This window comes from Adiantum capillus-veneris, chromosome 26, assembly GCF_014529385.1.
Source record: "Adiantum capillus-veneris isolate H3 chromosome 26, ASM1452938v2, whole genome shotgun sequence".
In the NCBI taxonomy this organism is placed as follows: Eukaryota; Viridiplantae; Streptophyta; class Polypodiopsida; order Polypodiales; family Pteridaceae; genus Adiantum; species Adiantum capillus-veneris.
This window is the reverse complement of record NC_140956.1, coordinates 56,569,533-56,587,509: the sequence shown is the minus strand read 5'-3', so window position 1 is coordinate 56,587,509 and position 17,977 is coordinate 56,569,533. Positions and strand designations below refer to the sequence as shown.

Sequence of the window (17,977 nt, the reverse complement as noted above, 5' to 3'; positions counted from 1 at the left end):
GAGAGGCTTCTCAAAAAATACAAACATTACAGGTTCATATAGGTGAAAGCCATATTTATACTCTCTTTGAAGTAAAAATTGAGCATAGAATCTTTCCAACATTGCCATCTGTGGCACTTTTGAATGTTAAAGAGAGGAAGGGAGCCACATCTCTCATTTGACTAAGGGTAAGGGATGAAATCTTTCTAAGATCAAGGATGAAAGGGATAGAGTTGTCTACACATTTGAGCTGAAATACGGCCTCATTTCTTTGGGTCCAGCATGACCATAAGTAGAAGGATTCAATAGGAGTACATAGCTTGCAGCTTCACTCAAGAATACGCTGTTTGATTCAACCATCTTGGTAGCTTCTGTGTCTCCTAGAAAATTTCCTATGAGATTATGGGTTAAGGTATCTGTCTTCCTAGTGTAAACAAAACTCTCAATGCCATCTTGGGTGAGCTTTTCCCTTTGTTTTGTATATGTCTCATCAAAGTGTCTTGAAAAACCACTATACAAACCACATTTCTATCCCTTTCTTCCTTCAAGCCTTGTATACCAACTGGTTGTATTACAGATTGTACAAGCTCCACCCTTGGAATGCCTCTAGAATCTACAAATACCTTCTTCATCTCCACCATAACATTTTCATGCATCCACTCTAAAGCTTTTTTTACTGCATGGATAAAGAGAACTATGCAATCTATGAAGTTGTCTTGTCCCTGTAATCTGCAAAACTCAACAAAGACTTTTGCACCTTCAAAGCCAAATGTCATTACATCTTGCAGAAGGTTCACATGTATGTGCTGAGTAGAGAGGTTGTTGTGGAAAGTAAGATCTCTCTCTCTCTCTCTCTCTCTCTCTCTCTCTCTCTCTCTCTCTCTCTCTCTCTCTCTCTCTCTCTCTCTCTCTCTCTCTCTCTCTCTCTCTCTCTCTCTCTCTCTCTCTCTCTCTCTCAAACACACGCACACACACACACACACACACACGTATGCACAAAAGAGAGAATTTGTCAATTGAGCCATTGAAAATATTCTAGGTGCAAGGAATGTGCAGTTAGAATCTTTAACATCCCATCTTCTCCCAATAAATATACAACAATCATCAAGCTTAAGATACTTTCTTGAGAGAATTCTCTGACTAGCATTTCCACATAGGCTTGTTGGAATGAATATATCGAAATCCTTTTCATTGTAATCTCTTGGGCAAGCCAAGCGCAATCCCATTATAATTTTCACTATGGCATTTCCTCAAAACTTTATAGATTTTTCTGCTTTGGATGCCCCCTTGATCATCATCAATGTAAACAAGGCACAACTTAGTAATGAGTCAAAACTACAAAAACAATTAGAAGTTTTCATACTTTGAAAGAGATAGTTCCAATCATACCTAGTCCATGCAATTATATCTAGTCCATGCAATCATACATAATCCAATTATATCCCGCTTTCTAACTGGCCTTCGTAAACTCATTTCCTCCTTAAAAAAGTGTTGCAAGTCTAGGAGAGGAAAAAAACCCTGCTCTGAGTTACAAAAGTTGGCATATTTGAAGTGTAGAAGATAACCCATGACCTTTTGACAAAATCATTGAGTGTCGATTACCACAAGATCAAGGGAAGAAACATAAATTAAATCTCGGGTTCAATTAAGAGAGAGCGCAATCACCTCACACATCTCTTGTGATTCAATACCAAGGCGCTTTTGAGTGATCATGTTAAACCGGTCTTTGGTGACGAGAGGCGGAATATCTTTTGTATGGAGTAAGTTATCAAAAAGCTATTTTTCTCGGACACAAACTTAAAATCATCCGGTGCCTTACTCAAAATGGCCGTAGTGCATTTAAATAGATGTCATGCAAGTCTTGACACATTTTGTGGATCTCTTGCATCCACTTGGAAGAACCCTTCTCATCAAAACAACTATAGTCTTTAAACTATTTTTGGACTGTCCTAAAAGCACTATGCAACCATAATCGCATATCTTGAAGACCTAGATCTACCTTCGATATAGCAACAATCACCTGGGGTTTGAACAATTTGTATTTGGGAGTTTTGGAAGCTATGAATTGAAGCCAATACTTAAAATCAATTCTAAATTGATATAGTCTCTTCAAATTTTCCATTTTCATGTAGTTTAAAGGGATTCCAAACGTACAAAAATATAGGGGGAATGGCTCTATCATTGAGGTCTGGAAGCATGCTATCATGAAAAGAATGATATTGAAGTTGGCCTGCCATGTCCCACATTGAAATTTTTACTTGCTCTTGTTGGCTCTCTAGGACAGTCACTTCAATGCCACGAGTCTGGTCTGGAAACTTTATTTTGGAAATATAGCAAGCCAGTGGCCAACAAGAAAATGAACCTTTGCTACACTTAGCCAGTGACCTTGATAGAGAGGTCTTTCCTGGAACACATTAAAAGATAAATTACTTACTATAGAAATTCATAAGTGAGAGAGTTGGATGTGTTCATATCTAGGTTGGGACAGGCATCATAGAGATTTATTTTGGGTTGGGCATAGAAAACTAGATCTCCGAAGTACCTGAAAAGGGAAGGCCACATAGGTAGAGTCAAATTGTTGACGGTTGTACGGGGTCCATGCCTTGGGAGTTCAACAATTTCACTCGAGCTACTGAAATTTGAAGAAGATAAGAGAAGATGGTTGAGAGCCTCACTTCTCTTCCTTTTCAAAACTTCTTCAGCAATTTATTACTCACCTTATCCTTATCCTTATCTTCTCTTTCTTTTTTTTATTTTGCTAATTTTCTTGAGAGGAAAAAGTTAATTTCTTGTACATTGGTTATGTCCCTATCCCCATGGAGTAAGCCGGAAGTGACTTGTGGGTAAACTGTGGAGCTTGGATCTCACCCGCATTTACTTGAATATTATTATTGTTATTATTATTATCTTTTTTTTTTGAGACGATGGCTTAGATGGATCAGTTTTGGTAGACAAAATTTTTGAGCCACTCAATGCAGCCTTGGAAGCTTACCAAGCAGGACTTAAAGCTGGCCAAAACATGGAAAACAAATGGAAAAACTATCCTTCTCCAGATATGGAAGCAGTTAAGCTTGAAGCTTATCAAAATCTGGTAAGAATTAATCAAGAGATAGTGGAAAAACAAACACCCAAGCTTGAGAGTATAGCAAAACCTGAGGAGCTTGTGGTAGGAACCAATAAAGAGAAATCCCAAGTGGTGGTAGAACCCCACCTTGAAACTAAAAAGCTAGAACTCCTAGTGCCTGACAGTGAAGATGCCTTAGAAGGAATTCCGTTCGTGGAAGAAGACTGGCCAGGACACTTATGGGAAAATTTTAGAGAGATTAATGATGGGAGCTTAACTTTGAAGTCAACTCCTATAGAGGAAATTTGGTTAGACAATCTACCTCCTGATATGGACATGGATGTACAATCCTTGTATGGGGATTGCGGCTCTGAAGCTTCAAGACTGTCTAAAGCAATGACTTTGAAAACACTACCCTCTTACTTGGGAGATAACGAAGACGAATCCATAGTGTGTAAAACCACTCACATAAAAAGAGCAAAACAGATCCTAGAGGTAGACAACATCCATTCAATCATGTCTACACCCATTCAATGCACTCTTACCTTAAGAGAACTGTTGAAAATTAGACAATATTTATGGAATGGTCTACAAAAAACTCTAGAGAAGGTGGGGATAATATGGCTAATCGCAAAAAAAATTGGGAAAATTGAAACACAAATTGGATAACAAAGAGATTAGATCCGTCCCAATGAGCAAAGTCGGAGAATACTACGAAGGGGAAGAAGGAAACACAACCCTTTTAGTGAGATATAATGATATAGCAACCATGGAAATACTGAATAGTGGGGCAGGCATAGCCATAGCCACCAAAGCAGTATGGGAATCATGGGGAAAACCAACCATTAGACAAACTCGAATGAAATTTCAATTGGCTGGACACATCAAAAATCCCTTAGGACAGCTTGAAAAAGTGATAGTTAGTTCTTGTGGAATTGATTATCAACATACTTTTGCAATAGTGGACTTTGGAAAGAAACTCAATTATGAAATCATCTTGGGAAGACCTTTCATGTAACAAGTACATCTCATCTAGGATTGGGAAAACAACTACCTGTACTCGAAGCAAGTGGGATCAATGACAGGGGTTAATCTAAAAGATCACACTATAGAGATGTTATCAAAATGTCCATACAAAAATTTGACCCAGTCTCTTCGTCTGAAACAAAGCTTCCATCTTGGTTAAACAAAGACACACATATTTGGATGTGTGGAGCCTCAAAAAATGGGAGCTTAAAACGAGAAGAATGTATCTTATAAAGGGATTTCACAGATGAATCCTATATACATGAACCCTTTCCGGAGCATTTGTTTGAGCCATTTGAGTGGACTCAAATTTTAACAGCAATGGATATGTGTGTAAATACTTCTATGCCTCCTCAATTTTGCAACGAGGACAGCTATGACATAATTCCCATACAAATGACCTCAACCCTTCACATTCAAAAAAAATTTAAAAAATCCAAGGACTTAATGAAAGTTCAACAAGTCTTTTCAGACCTCTACTATGATGCAACAGACGAGTTAGAAGAACATTCAACTACCTTAGATGATTTGGGGTCGGAAAAAGAACATGTGAGATCTAAACTACTCATGAAAGGAGGGGAGGAAAATTTATTTGACTTTCCAAACTAGAAACCGAGAAGACAAAAATGGTATAGAAGAAAAAGAGACACCAAAAACTTGAAATCTAAACCCATGCTATCAGTCTCTAGTAGAACACAGTTTCTGATGCAGATAGATGCATATGATTGTGTCAAAGACAAAATCACGGGTAGATATCCTTCGGAGGAAAAGCAAGAAATATCAAAAAAATCAAGAAAAACGCGAAAGGAAACTCAAGAAAAACCTAAATACAAGGACAAGGATTCAACCATACACGAGTTGAACAAAAAAAGAAATATCAAGAGTTAAAGAAAGCTCTAAAGGAGGTGTACACCACAGAAATGGAAACCACCGAGGAGGAAGGTAAGGATGTAATGAGTGTTCCATCCCATTACAAGAAATATACTCTCCAAGACCAAAAGATCATAGTCGAACAACCTATTAGGGAACTAAGAAAATACGGTGATTCCTATGAAGGACCTGAAAACGCAAAAAAGATAGATCTAGCCAAACTAGGAGAAGAGACTAGACCTACCTACATTGCAAACGACCTGATGGAAGAGAAAGAAGAGCTTTTGTTAAGATTAGTGAAAGAATACCAAGATATCTTTGCTTGGTCTTATAAGGATCTCAAGGGTGTTGGTCCAGAAATCTGTCAGCATACCATACCTATGAGAGATGATGCAAAACCAAGCAGACAGAGGCCATATACTTACAATGAAACATTTGCCAGAAAGATCAAATAAGAGATAGAAAATCTCAAGCAATCCAAGTTCATTTATGAAATTGAACACACAGATTGGGTGTCTCCAATTGTGGTAGTACCCAAGAAAAATGAAAAATTAAGGGTGTGTGTCAATGTCAAGAAAGTGAATGAAACCACCATTAGAGACAACTTTCCTCTTTCAATCACTGAGCATGTTTTAGAACGAGTTGTAGGAAAAGAAGCTTACATATTTTTAGATGGATTTTTGGGATACAATCAACTTTTGGTTGACCTCAAAGATCAACATAAAACTGTCTTTGCAACTGAATGGGGTATTTTTGCCTATTGGGTTATGCCTTTTGGGTTAACTAATGCTCCTTACACCTTTTAAAGATTGATGAGCCATGCTTTTAAGGAATATCTTTGAAATTTCTTGGAAGTATATATGGATGATTTATGTGTACATTCATCAATCCGGGCTGATCATTTTGAACACCTCAAAAAGGTATTCGAAAAATGTACACTTTATAGGATTTGCTTAAATCCTGAAAAGCGCACATTTATGGGCAAACAAGGAAAAATTCTTGGACGAGTAGTGTCTAAAAATGGCATATCTATTGATATGGATAAAATTCATGTTATTGCTAAATTGCCTAGACCAACAACAGTAAAAGGGGTTCAAGCTTTCATGGGACATTGTGGATATTACAAACGATTCATTTACATGTACAATATAATTACAAAACCCATGTACAACTTAGTTACACTCTTTGAATGGACTAATGAGTGTGAAGAATCCTTCATGAAGCTAAAACAAGATCTCATTTTAGCCCCAATATTGAAAGCACCAGATTGGAATAAAATATTCCACATACATGTAGATGCTTCCAATTTTTCCATTGGGTACTAGCTCAACTAGGAGACAGAAAATTTGATTTTCCTATTTCTTATGCTAGTAGACAGTTGAATATGGTAGAGAAAAACTATACAACCACCGAAAGGGAAGGATTAGGAATGATCTATGCTATAAAAAAGTATAGACATTAGCTAACAAATTGGTGTTCTTTGTGGACCACCAAGCCTTATTGTACTTGGTCAACAAGCCATGCAACACATGAAGAATAGCGAGATGGTTCATTATTCTTTTGGAATTTGATTTCACTGTAGTTGTGAAAAAGGGCACCACTCACCGAAGAGTAGATTATTTATCAAGGATTATTTCATGAGAACCACCGAAAGGGGTAGACGATGATCTACCATATGCATATCTGTGCTCCGTGGAAATGATACACTAATGGTCAGAAAATATGGTTTCATTGATGACCATAGCTCAAGTGGATTCGAAAATACCACTTCTATTACAACCAAATTAACTAGGCAATTGTCTATGTATCAATTACTAGTTGGAAGGCTACACAAAAGAAATCAGGATGGAAAACCTTCAAGAGAAAACCTTATACCTAAGTCAAGCACATATTACCATAGTGGGACTTCACTTTGCAGAAGAACAAACTATCCAACGGATCTTGAGACTTGGAATATTTTGGCCAACCATGAGAAGTGATGTTCACTCATTTGTTAATAAAATGTCCTCAATGCCAAAAAAAGCACCCATACCTCATGTGACATTGCTCCAAATATCACTCGTTCCTAAGTAAAGTAACTATCTAGTTACTTACTCATCAAGCCAAACATTTCCCGAGGATATGAGTAAACACCGCCAAAGAGCAATTGAAACTGAAGCAAGAGACTATGCTCTTATTGGAAACCAATTGTATCAAACAGGGAAGGATCAACATCTGTGTCTTTTTGCAAATGAAGATGAATATATTCCCATTATAGAACAAACACATGCTGGATTAGTTGAAGGTCACTTTTCTAGTGAAACCACCGCGAGAGAAATCTTGATGGCAGACATATGGTGGCCAACACTTTTTGCAGATGCCAACAAATATGTTTGAGGATGTGATGCATGTCAACAAGCAAAAATGCCGACCCGTGTAGATAGCATGCCTTTAAGACCAATGGGGACTAAAATTTTTGCAAAATAGGGAATAGATTTTGTAAGGCCAATACAACCAGCGGCTTATAGAACCCAAGATCAATATATCATTGTAGCTACGGACTATTTGACCAAGTGGGAAGAGGCTAAGGAAACCCAAAAGAATGATGCTAGAACCACAACCGCATTCTTGTATGAGAATGTGTTCACAAGATATGGACTGCCAATAGAAATTGTTTTAGTCTACTCCCTTAAACAACACATTCTCAAGTTTAAGAAAAAGGGAAATGGACCATTTATCATTGAAGATGTATCCCCAAGTGGAGCAGTTATGTTGTCCACTCTAGATGGTGAACCAATGGCTAATTGGATTAGTGGATGCCGTTTAAAGAAGTATAATTTGCCACTAACCAATGAATTGCTAGAGAAGATGCATGTAGCAAAACAGAGAAAGATGAAACGACAACAGATCATTGATGAAGCACAAGAGGAAGCTCAACTTTGAGTACTCAAAAGGAAAGCTACTCTCCAAAATCAACAAATGACTATTTGCATCAACACTCTAGAACTAGATGAATGACTATGGGAATTGCAGAAGGATGCAGTGTCAACAGATGATGAATGGCTAGATGGAATGGAGGTTAGCATCAACGTACAACTGAATAATCATAGCACAAATGCATTTGTCGATACAAGAGCTTGAGTAAATGCAATCAGTTATTCCACGTACAAGAAACCAACGAATCATTCTTTGACATCAGGAATATTGGCTATCAAAGGATGCAACAAGAATCCAACACAGACATTGGGAGTAGTCAACTTAAATGTGATAGTACATGGATGTTTGTGCCCTCATCATTTTGTATGCTTACCAGATGAACACATGAATGAAACAATGATTCTTGCAATCTCATGGATGCGGGCGTAAAAGGCAGTACCAAATTGGGATACCAATCAACTCAAGCTATCACCTAAAGGAGGCCAACTCATTGTTCCAATTGCACCAAGCAAAGAGGAATGGAAAAAAGATTAGCAGCAAAAGAAACCATGAAGCAATCAATCTTCTCCATACTATAGACAAGAAAATGCTACAAGTAGCATGCAAGGAGTCAGGTGTATCTAGGTACCAAAAGCACAACATAAGGACAAGCCGTTTTAAATTTGGGTACCCAAAACATCATCTATTGTACCAAAGAGGGTTCCAAAGTTAAAAACACAAAGAAGAGCATCGTCGAGTAGGGGACCTAACACAAGATGGATTTGGAGGAAAAAGGAGCACTTATCTTCTCCGTAAATTGTACATCCGATGAAGCAATGGAGAGTTAAGACTCAAAACACTCAACCACAACAATTCATCAAAGAAAAACTAAGATGTAAATGGCGAGTTAAAGCTCCATCATCATTGAAACTAAAAACTAAAAAACATGCCAAAGTACCCTGACGGTACAATAAAGCAAAGAGCACAAGCTACAAGATTCTCTTTAGGAAACAACAACTGGAAACCTCGGCCACAGAAACCCTTAAGTTAATTACTCAAGACCCAACTCTTGCACAACATAATGGTTTGAATTGCATTGATCTTCAAAGCATGGTAGATCCAACCAAGGTTATGCATAGACACGATTGTTCAACCCATGCACAGAGTCATCCCCGAGTACGCCATCTAGGAGGGGTGGAAGGGAACTAAGTAATTAAGGGCAATGTTGAAGAGGGAGGAAAAAGTTGGATGTTAGCGTGTAATTTTTTGTAAAATTACCTAATAATCCATTACAAAATCATCAACATGGAAAATTTAATTGATAACATCTCCCCGATGAGTGTAAATAGTGTATATACTATCAAAAAATGGCCTTTTTCTATTATTTTCATCATTTTTCTTCATATTGGGACTTAAAAATGGAGAAATCCACCAAAAACCAATAAAGCAATGTTTCTCAATGTATTTTCTTATTTATTGATTCTTCACTTTTTTTTAATCGTATTTTATTATTTTCTTTGATTTTTTCAATAAATAGGTAAAAAATTAATAATAAATAGCAAATGAGCTCAGATGAAGAAACTGAAGATATGCTGATGATAAGAAGGACAAGGCGGATATGCACAAAAAAATTCAATTGAATCGACGGATGGAAGTGGGAAGCCTAAATTAGGCCCCGAAGGCCTACTTTCGCAAATTCCTGCAGAATCAGCTAATGGAATCCGATTGAAGAAATTTTTGAGTTTAACATAGATTTCACGGCCTAGTAGGACTAACAAGGGAATTCAAGGAAAAATAGTTTGGGAAGTCTGAGTATAGATATCCAAGGTAGCCCAAAATCACCTCATTTCCACTAGTCACTCTTGGAGGAGAGAACTTTCTGCCTTCTTCCCACGCGATTTTCGGAGTCTACAATCGTCCATTTACAGCGCCGTCTCATAGGATACATGAGGGGTAAGTTCTAAACTTATCAATCAAAAATTCTATATGTCCGGGTAGCAAGTCTAGGCTCAGGAAAAAACCCTAGAAATGCAGCTGTGCACAAAGTCCTACAACACAAAAGTGACCATAGCGGCCAGTCAACTCAACCGAATTGGACAAGATTTGAACTGTAGTATGCCCCAATATAATAGAACACTTTCATATCACCAGATGACCATTTGGCAGGGTTGAGGGGGTCCCAATTAAATAATATAGGTTTTTGCCATATATGAGAATTGGATTTTGACCCCACGGGCAGCTTATAGACTAGGTCTATACACAATGTACCTAGATGGTTTCATGGAAACAGTCAAGGCAAGCTCTCAAACAATAAAAAACAACTCAAAGGCTACAAAGTGTCAAATCTGACATATGAAGTCAAACTGACTCCGAATGGGCCAAAAATGGATGAGTAGCACCAGGACTATGTAGTGGACAAGTCCATAGCTTCAAAAGTGACTAACCAACTCTACATGACAAGTAGTCACAAAAATTGGTAATTTCAGAGTCGACGAGAGCACAAAGTGATGCCGACACGACCGAACTTTGCCAAATTCATTTTAGGAATTCATTTGACCAAAATGATCAAGAAAAACTCTGAATTTGTCAACAAACGCACCAAAGTCTTTTCAATCCAATTTTTGAGTTAACTGTCACATTTTTTGATCCAAATCACCACATATCTCACACACAGACTCTACATCATGCCTAGAACCAAGTTGCAACTAAAAAAAGTACAAATTGATGAAAAGGTTAATAATCATGATTATTTACTTTTTTTCCAAAATGGATGCAATTTGCAACGTTGACCTTATGGGACCAAAGAACATGATGTCCCAAGCCCACAAATCACGTTTGAGCAAGTTTGGATCTCAAAAACTCAAAATCTCTTTATATCTACTGTCTCAAAGTCTAAAAGCCTAAATTTGGCACCATTTCCACCCAATGCACTCAAATGAGCCCACACTTCACTCAAAGTACCTAAATGCCATATGTTTCAAGCCTATGATGTCAAAAATGAAAAAAATTAGAAAAAATCCTCAGCTATTAATAATCGTGATTATTTACTTGTGTTGCAATTTTTGCATGAGCTACATGATTTTGATCTCTACATATTTTTATGCATCTATACATGCTCCAAAATTGATCTAAAGAAAATTGGATATCATTTGCCAGCAATTCAGACTCGGGGCATTTGAAAGCGGAATTTGTAGAATTTTATAACTTTGACACTACATTCACTTAATAGAAGCAATGGAAGCGGCTGAGAAGGCAAAGAAAAGGGTGTCCCAAAAAGATAAACTGCAGGAGTTGCCACTGTAGCAATTAGATCCAAGCTCAGTGAAGACAACAAAAGCAACCTACTTGTCTAAAGAACAACTCGAAGAAAACAACACAACAGTTTTAATTGGCATATTCAAGTGTGAAGAAGGACACCAAGTAGAATTGAAAATGCTACCTAAGGAGATTTATGATGTAGCGATAAAGCTAGACACCAAGGAAGCCAACAAAAGGCTGGGGCTTCAAGATTTCTATGACCAAGAACCATGTAGAGTGGATTTCCAAAAATCATATGAATTGCTATCCACAATTAAAGAAGATGGATTGGCCCAAATCACGGATCAACAGGGGAAAAAGGTTGAAGTGGTGATCACTAAAGAAATAGTGGTTGAGGCACTGAAGCGGCCAATAGAAGGTAAAGATAGAGGGTACTTTTACCAAAGATATTGTTGTTTCCACATTTTTTTATCTCATCCAAAGGAAAGTGGAGGAACCAACTCACCTCTATCATCAACATTTCCACTTCCTATCAAGGAGACCGCCACTCTACACAACTCCGAACCATGCGGTTGCAACTACTTTCACTCAAGTATTAAAGTCGACAACCAGGCAAGCAATAGATCACACATAGTATGTGCTTACAACAATGAAGGGCACAAAGAACAAGGAAAATATCACATATCTGGGCACTTCAAAAGTGCTAACAAGAATAGCATATCATGCTATTGGAATGGCCGACAATTTGCCGCCAGTCCCATATCAAAATACTTGGATCGTGTCAACTCAACCTTCTCCAAGGACCACTAGATCAACAAAGAGAGTATACAAATTAGATGAGGAATCTGCAAAAAGTTCCCATGAAGCCCATAGCAATGAAAGCTCTGACAACGAAGAAACTAGGGCAAGGAGAGAAGCAATGAAAAAGAAAGCAGTGGAAACTCACAAGAGGAGACACAACAAAAGAAGTCTAGAATTGAAAGAGAAAAGCAAGCATACAAAAGGAGCCCCCAAGCTCCAGGTGAAGACCCCAAAAAATGGAGTCCAAGGGAGGTAAAGGGACCAAGAACCAAGAACCCTGCAAAGAAGGTTCTAGAGGATCCCAAAGATTTGCTTGAGCGGATGTATGCGGAAGTTGAAGCTTTAAAGTTGAAGGAAGCTCTAGAAGATCAAAGAAAAGCAATGAAAGAAGTGGATGAGCAACAGAGACAAGGGAAAATTGCTAAACAAAGTGAGTCACATGATGACCACGAAGAGATGTCTCCACAACCCTCTTCACCAACTACGGAACAAGAAGATCAGCCCATGCCGAGTCCAAGCCATTCACTAATGGATAAATCTAAGGAAGACGATGTAGCAAAGGAAAAAGATCCTGAATGACAAGAAGAAACAGATTTTGAACAACCCAAGGAAGACAAAACAACTGCAGCAGGACCTTCCTCTATAGCGAGGCATCCTCAAGAAGCAGAAACAACTGAGGCGTTCAGAAAGCCTCAAGGAGGATAAGTAGAACCACCTCCACAACCAAAACCACTGCACCAACAAAAGAGCCACAAACCAACACAACCCAAATTTCTAAACAACCCTAAGAAGAACCTCAACACCGGGAAACCAATGATGAAGTCAGCATGCAGGTAAATGAGTATGCAAGGCAAATGCAGCTGATGACAGACAAGATGAGAACAACAACACTTAGCTGTAGTGCCAAGGCTCAGGAGCTAGAACTAGTCATTGATACTCTACAAGGAGAGCTAGATGACCAAATGAACATCATTGCAGATCTTCAAAGACAGATTAAAGAGCTGAAAAATGAAGCAACAATACACCAAATTGCAAAGGAGAAACAACAAAAAGAGAAGGAAGAGCTAAGAGAGCTCCTGACAAAGTTATCCGATTGATGCACAAGCAAATATCAACAACTTACAGAAGTAACCAATGAACTTTTAACCACTACTTTGTTAGTACAAAAGATCCAATTGCAGCTCGATGTAGCTAATGCTTCTTTGCAGTACTCCGAGCAGCGGATCAATGATCAAGCGGCATTTCTAAGATAGATAAGAGAAAACCCAGTTGTAGCCTCAATCAAGGGAACAAATGAAGTCTACAAGACTTTATAAAAGAGGAACAAGGACCTTGAACTTGAGTTGAAGCTAGAACAAACGCAAAGATGATACATTGCATTGATGTGGGTCCAAAGAGAAGAGCAATTTCTCAAGAAAATAGAAGAATTGAAGAGAGTCAATCAACTGTTAAGAGAGAGACAAACAAAAACTTAGGATGAGGCCAAAACCTGTGAACAACTAGCCATCGACATACCATCCGTTTCTTTTGCTGATATGGAAACACAACCGTCAGAAGGGCTAGCAGGAGAGTCAGATTTTCAAGTACAAATCACTGAGCCAAGCAAGTGCCAATGGTTCAACTTTTTAAAGCTAAGGAAGATGCACTAAAAGAGCAGATTTTCCATGAAGCAGATGATGAATGGAAAGAAGCAATGGATTGGGAGTTGAGAGTTCTCCACTCAGTAAATGTAACTCAGCTCACTCCCAACCAAATCAATGCTCAATGGCATCAGCAATAACTGCCCTACCCATTGATAAAGGTGGAACTACTTCAGGTTAAGGAAAGACTTTACAAGGATATGCAGGCAGAAGGCTCAAATGATATCTACCGAAAATGGTTAAAAAATTGGTTGAACAAGAACTCCAGATACCTAATTCTGTTCACAAGAGCACTTGCAACCCTACAAAAGGACCCAACATTCTATCATGTACCAAGGGTAGGGATATGGTAGGCACACGATGCACTAAAGAATAAGAGACCAACATGGTTAAATTACCCACGACTACCAGCTCCAGAGTAGGGACCATAACTGAAGAATACATGGTGAAAACCCTAATGGGAGCCATGACCTTCTTCAAGAGCCTCTTTGACCTCTCATGTGCAATGCTTTATAAGATCTGCAGAATTCTTCTCATCTGAATTCAAACTTTTCAGGAGTGTGAGAAAGCAAGAGCACCATGGATGTCTTTCCTGGAAGGAAACAAAGGTCTACGCTATGATTTAAGTGGACACTCTTCAAAAGAAGTCCTCTATGGCTTCTTTGCCAGATGTATGTTTCTTCCATCTAGCAATATGTTGGCATTTGAAGTGGCATTCTATACAAGTTTCTTCACATGGTGAACGAAGATATTGGGCGAGTGATCAACAACCTTACATCAAGGTTTGATGGCTATTCAGCCATTGAACTTAAGAACAGAGTCACCATGCAATTTTTGCAAGTCCCAGACAAAGAAAGACAAATCAGATATGAAAACCCCTCCATGCGCTTAAAGACCACCTCACCAGTTGTCAACCCGAAGATTACTTCAGTCCATGAACCTGTGTCAAGGGACAACACAGTCAAGGAGGGGGGCAATGTTAGCAACAAGCTAACTCCATTAACATTTTTCGGAGCTTTTATTGTAAAAAAACTTATTATTTTGATAAAGCGAGAATGTTGTAACTCCTACTTTCTAGATAAATAGTGTAATTGATGAGCTGAGGCTACAAGCTTTCAGATTATATCAACCTATCTTTATTTAGAGCTCCCAAATTATTAGTTGTGACCACAGAAACCTTGGCTAACGTATAAAAGCCAAATTTTGTAAGTATTTTATAAGTTTTGGATAATAGAACACAACGTGAGCTAACGGTGCTCACTTCTCTCCTTCTCGTGCTTCCTACTCTCTTTCTTCCAATTGTCACATTATAGTGCCGTCTGTTGCGTTGCAACCATGAGTAAGAGCTCTACGCGTTGACGTAAGCATTTCATGGTAATCCGTAGCTTTTGGCATCATCAACCTGTGGCTTAATTTTATCATAAGTAAGAATTTAAGCTTAAAAATCATAAAATAAGTATAGGCGAGGTATTATATAGATGCATTCTGGGTCGAAAACGACTAGGTCAAAAACTCACTCCTGCTAATAATCGTGATTTTTTCACTTGACCTAACGTGAGATGTGAGATCACAAGCATGTGTGCTTAGGTCTTATAAACATGTCCTAGAAGTTTCATAACGTTTATATGTCGTTTGATGCTGTAACGGTTATGATTTGTGTAAACCCGCCAATACCAAGATCGGGATGGCATCCTTGACAGGTCTCTAGGTCTGATAAAAATCAAAGTCTCTAAACAAGAAAAATCCAAGGAATAGACCTTTACCATTGAAAATGGCTTGGGTCTATAGCCTTAGAAGCAGACCTAGTCCTGTCTCGCAGCGGAAACAGGACAATGTATTCAAACGGCCTACAAAAAAAAAAATCTTATTCCGGCCCTATAACTTCATCATTCAGATTATGGTTTCCTTAGCCAACGCTTTTTTCCCCCTAACATATGTGAGGGCACAGCCGTTGGTGGATTCCTCTCCAAATGAAGAAGTTTCTAAAACGTTTTAGTGCGCAGGGATGGATAGTTACCTGACTAATCATGTCCACCCGTCCATGATTGACAACCTTAGTCAATCCCCACTTACCACCCCACACTCACACAAGATTCATTTATCTTATTATCACATTGTTTTAACATTTAAAATATTGGTTTCTTTTAACTTTCCATCACAGTAATTCCTTGAAGACAGCATTGAAAGCATTCTTTTAGAAAACATACATCTTTAAACTTAAGACAGGGTACTGTCAATCAAAACATTATCCATAATAACCATGACCAGTACTCTTCTTGTCTCAAGACCACCTAAGGGTGAAAAACGGCACCCATTCCTTATTCAAATCCAAGGTGGATAAACCCCCACCCAAGGTTCCGGGTGCCCATACACCAAACCAGTTGCCCATACAACCGGGCGGCTCCCCTAGGATAAAAAACGGTATCATAACTTATGTAGAAACATCAAGACATGACACGGAGTAGAAACTCATCGTTCATGGGGGTAACCGACTTATCTGTGGCTAGAAAGCCAATTATTATCATCAATTTATACTAAGGAGCCGGAGGTGTCTTGAGACAAGCTGTCTTAAGGATGATCAATCATATCTTTCCTATTTCAACCAGTTTTAACCCAAACAATTCTTTCCTACATTATAAAAAAATGCACGTTGGAAGTTACCTTCCGTTTCAGCCAGTTTATCTTTTCTACGTATGCAATGCTAACTTATAAAAGAACTTAAACTAATTAAAGACTTAATTGAATAATGGGACACCCACCTGGGATTGATTGGCCATTTGCTGCTGCGCTGGCGCCTGAAGACTCTCCTCTGTAGGCCTACTACTAGGCCCGGCTTCGTTGTCGTGCGATGCTCTAGTTCGTTTTGGAGCTACATCCTCATCATCATTTTGCCACAATCACTCATCTAATTAGCTTTATTCTATCCATTCATTATCAACAAAAGAACGCAAGGGAGCTGCAATGTGCTTGGCTATATTTGCTACATAAACCATATTTGCTCTCTCTCTCTCTCTCTCTCTCTCTCTCTCTCTCTCTCTCTCTCTCACACACACACACACACACACACACACACACACACACACACGTTTCCATGAACTTTACTTACTTGATGTTTAGCAAAAATTTTATTAGCTTCCATTTGCCTCAAAATGCTCTCTTCATTCATTTACTCCATAATTTAAACATGAAAAATAAGGTGTATGCCTCTTGAAACTTATGTAACTTTCATTTGTAATATCTTGCTTATTGCTTTAAATTAAAAATTCACTAGAAAGAGCAAAACCACATGGAAGTGGGTTGTGGAGACTGCAAGCATTTCAACAGAGAAAGCAGGTGACAAGGATGTGATTGAGGATGTAGTCATTCAAGATGCCAATGCACCTATGACAAAAAAGCAAGAGAAAAAAACATTATTGGTGTGTCCTTGTATGAGGCCAAGTCAGCTAGTGAAACCCAAGTACCAACAATGGCAAGTGGTGGTCATCTTGGGCAACAGATTGACCTCCTTCGCCACCTGCTGAGTGTTGTTGGATCGTCAAAAAGCTCCAATGTGATAAAAAAGAAGAAGAAAAGCAAAAAGTGAGTGTTTGTTGTATCTTCTCTCATGCTAGGGTGGCTCCCTTGTTAGTTGGATTTGGTACGGTCTTTGCTTATGATGTGATGTCCCTCGTAACCAATTTGGCATGAGGTTAGGATGTATTTATTCTATTTTAATAATATAATACTCTCACTTAATGCGAGAATTGCAAGGAAAGAAAAGAATTGACTAGAAAGGATGTCAGATGTGGGGCTCTAAAGCATGCTTAGTCCCACTGCTCAAAATGATAATCAATGGTTTGTAAATTTTCTTTTGATAAAAGTTGATGTAAGTCCTTTTGAAGTGTGGAGTTTGGTGGCTTTTCTGAATCGAGCTAGTAACTAAACATCAACTTGCAACTGAATTTTATCTTATTAATGTCATTATCATGATCCATTTGCAAAAATACTCATGTTTACGTTTTATAAATGGATTTATAATCCTTGACTACTTTACACAATATGTCTTACACATGGTTTTGAGGTATAAAGATTCATCTTTGTATTTAAATCAAGTATGCACATAAAATCTAAAATTGGATCTTTGAGATGGCAAGATGTATAACAAAAGTGTAGACGTGAGGTGCAATGAAGTCCATACCCAACACAAAGGGAGTGCACGTGAGGTCTACCATGGTTCATCAAACCATCATTTGAAGGCCCACCATCTCTACGGTTGATAGGAACACCTTGTAACTTTGAGTGGTTGTTGCCATCATTATGTCCTCGATTTGTGCATTAACAAATAACTATTTTGGCCTCCATTTGTTGTGTGGTGCTAGCCTCACGTTTGAACAACCACTCCACCTAGGATTGCGATGTGTTAAGCAATGCAGGCAAAGCCATTTGTAGAAGATGATATGTATGT

General features: G+C 38.4%; 1 pseudogene; it reads right to left on the bottom strand.

The window, feature by feature from the left end:
• Positions 1-1,119: 1,119 nt before the first annotated feature.
• Positions 1,120-17,977, bottom strand: part of LOC147423495 (uncharacterized) — a 43,516-nt pseudogene continuing 26,658 nt past the window's right edge.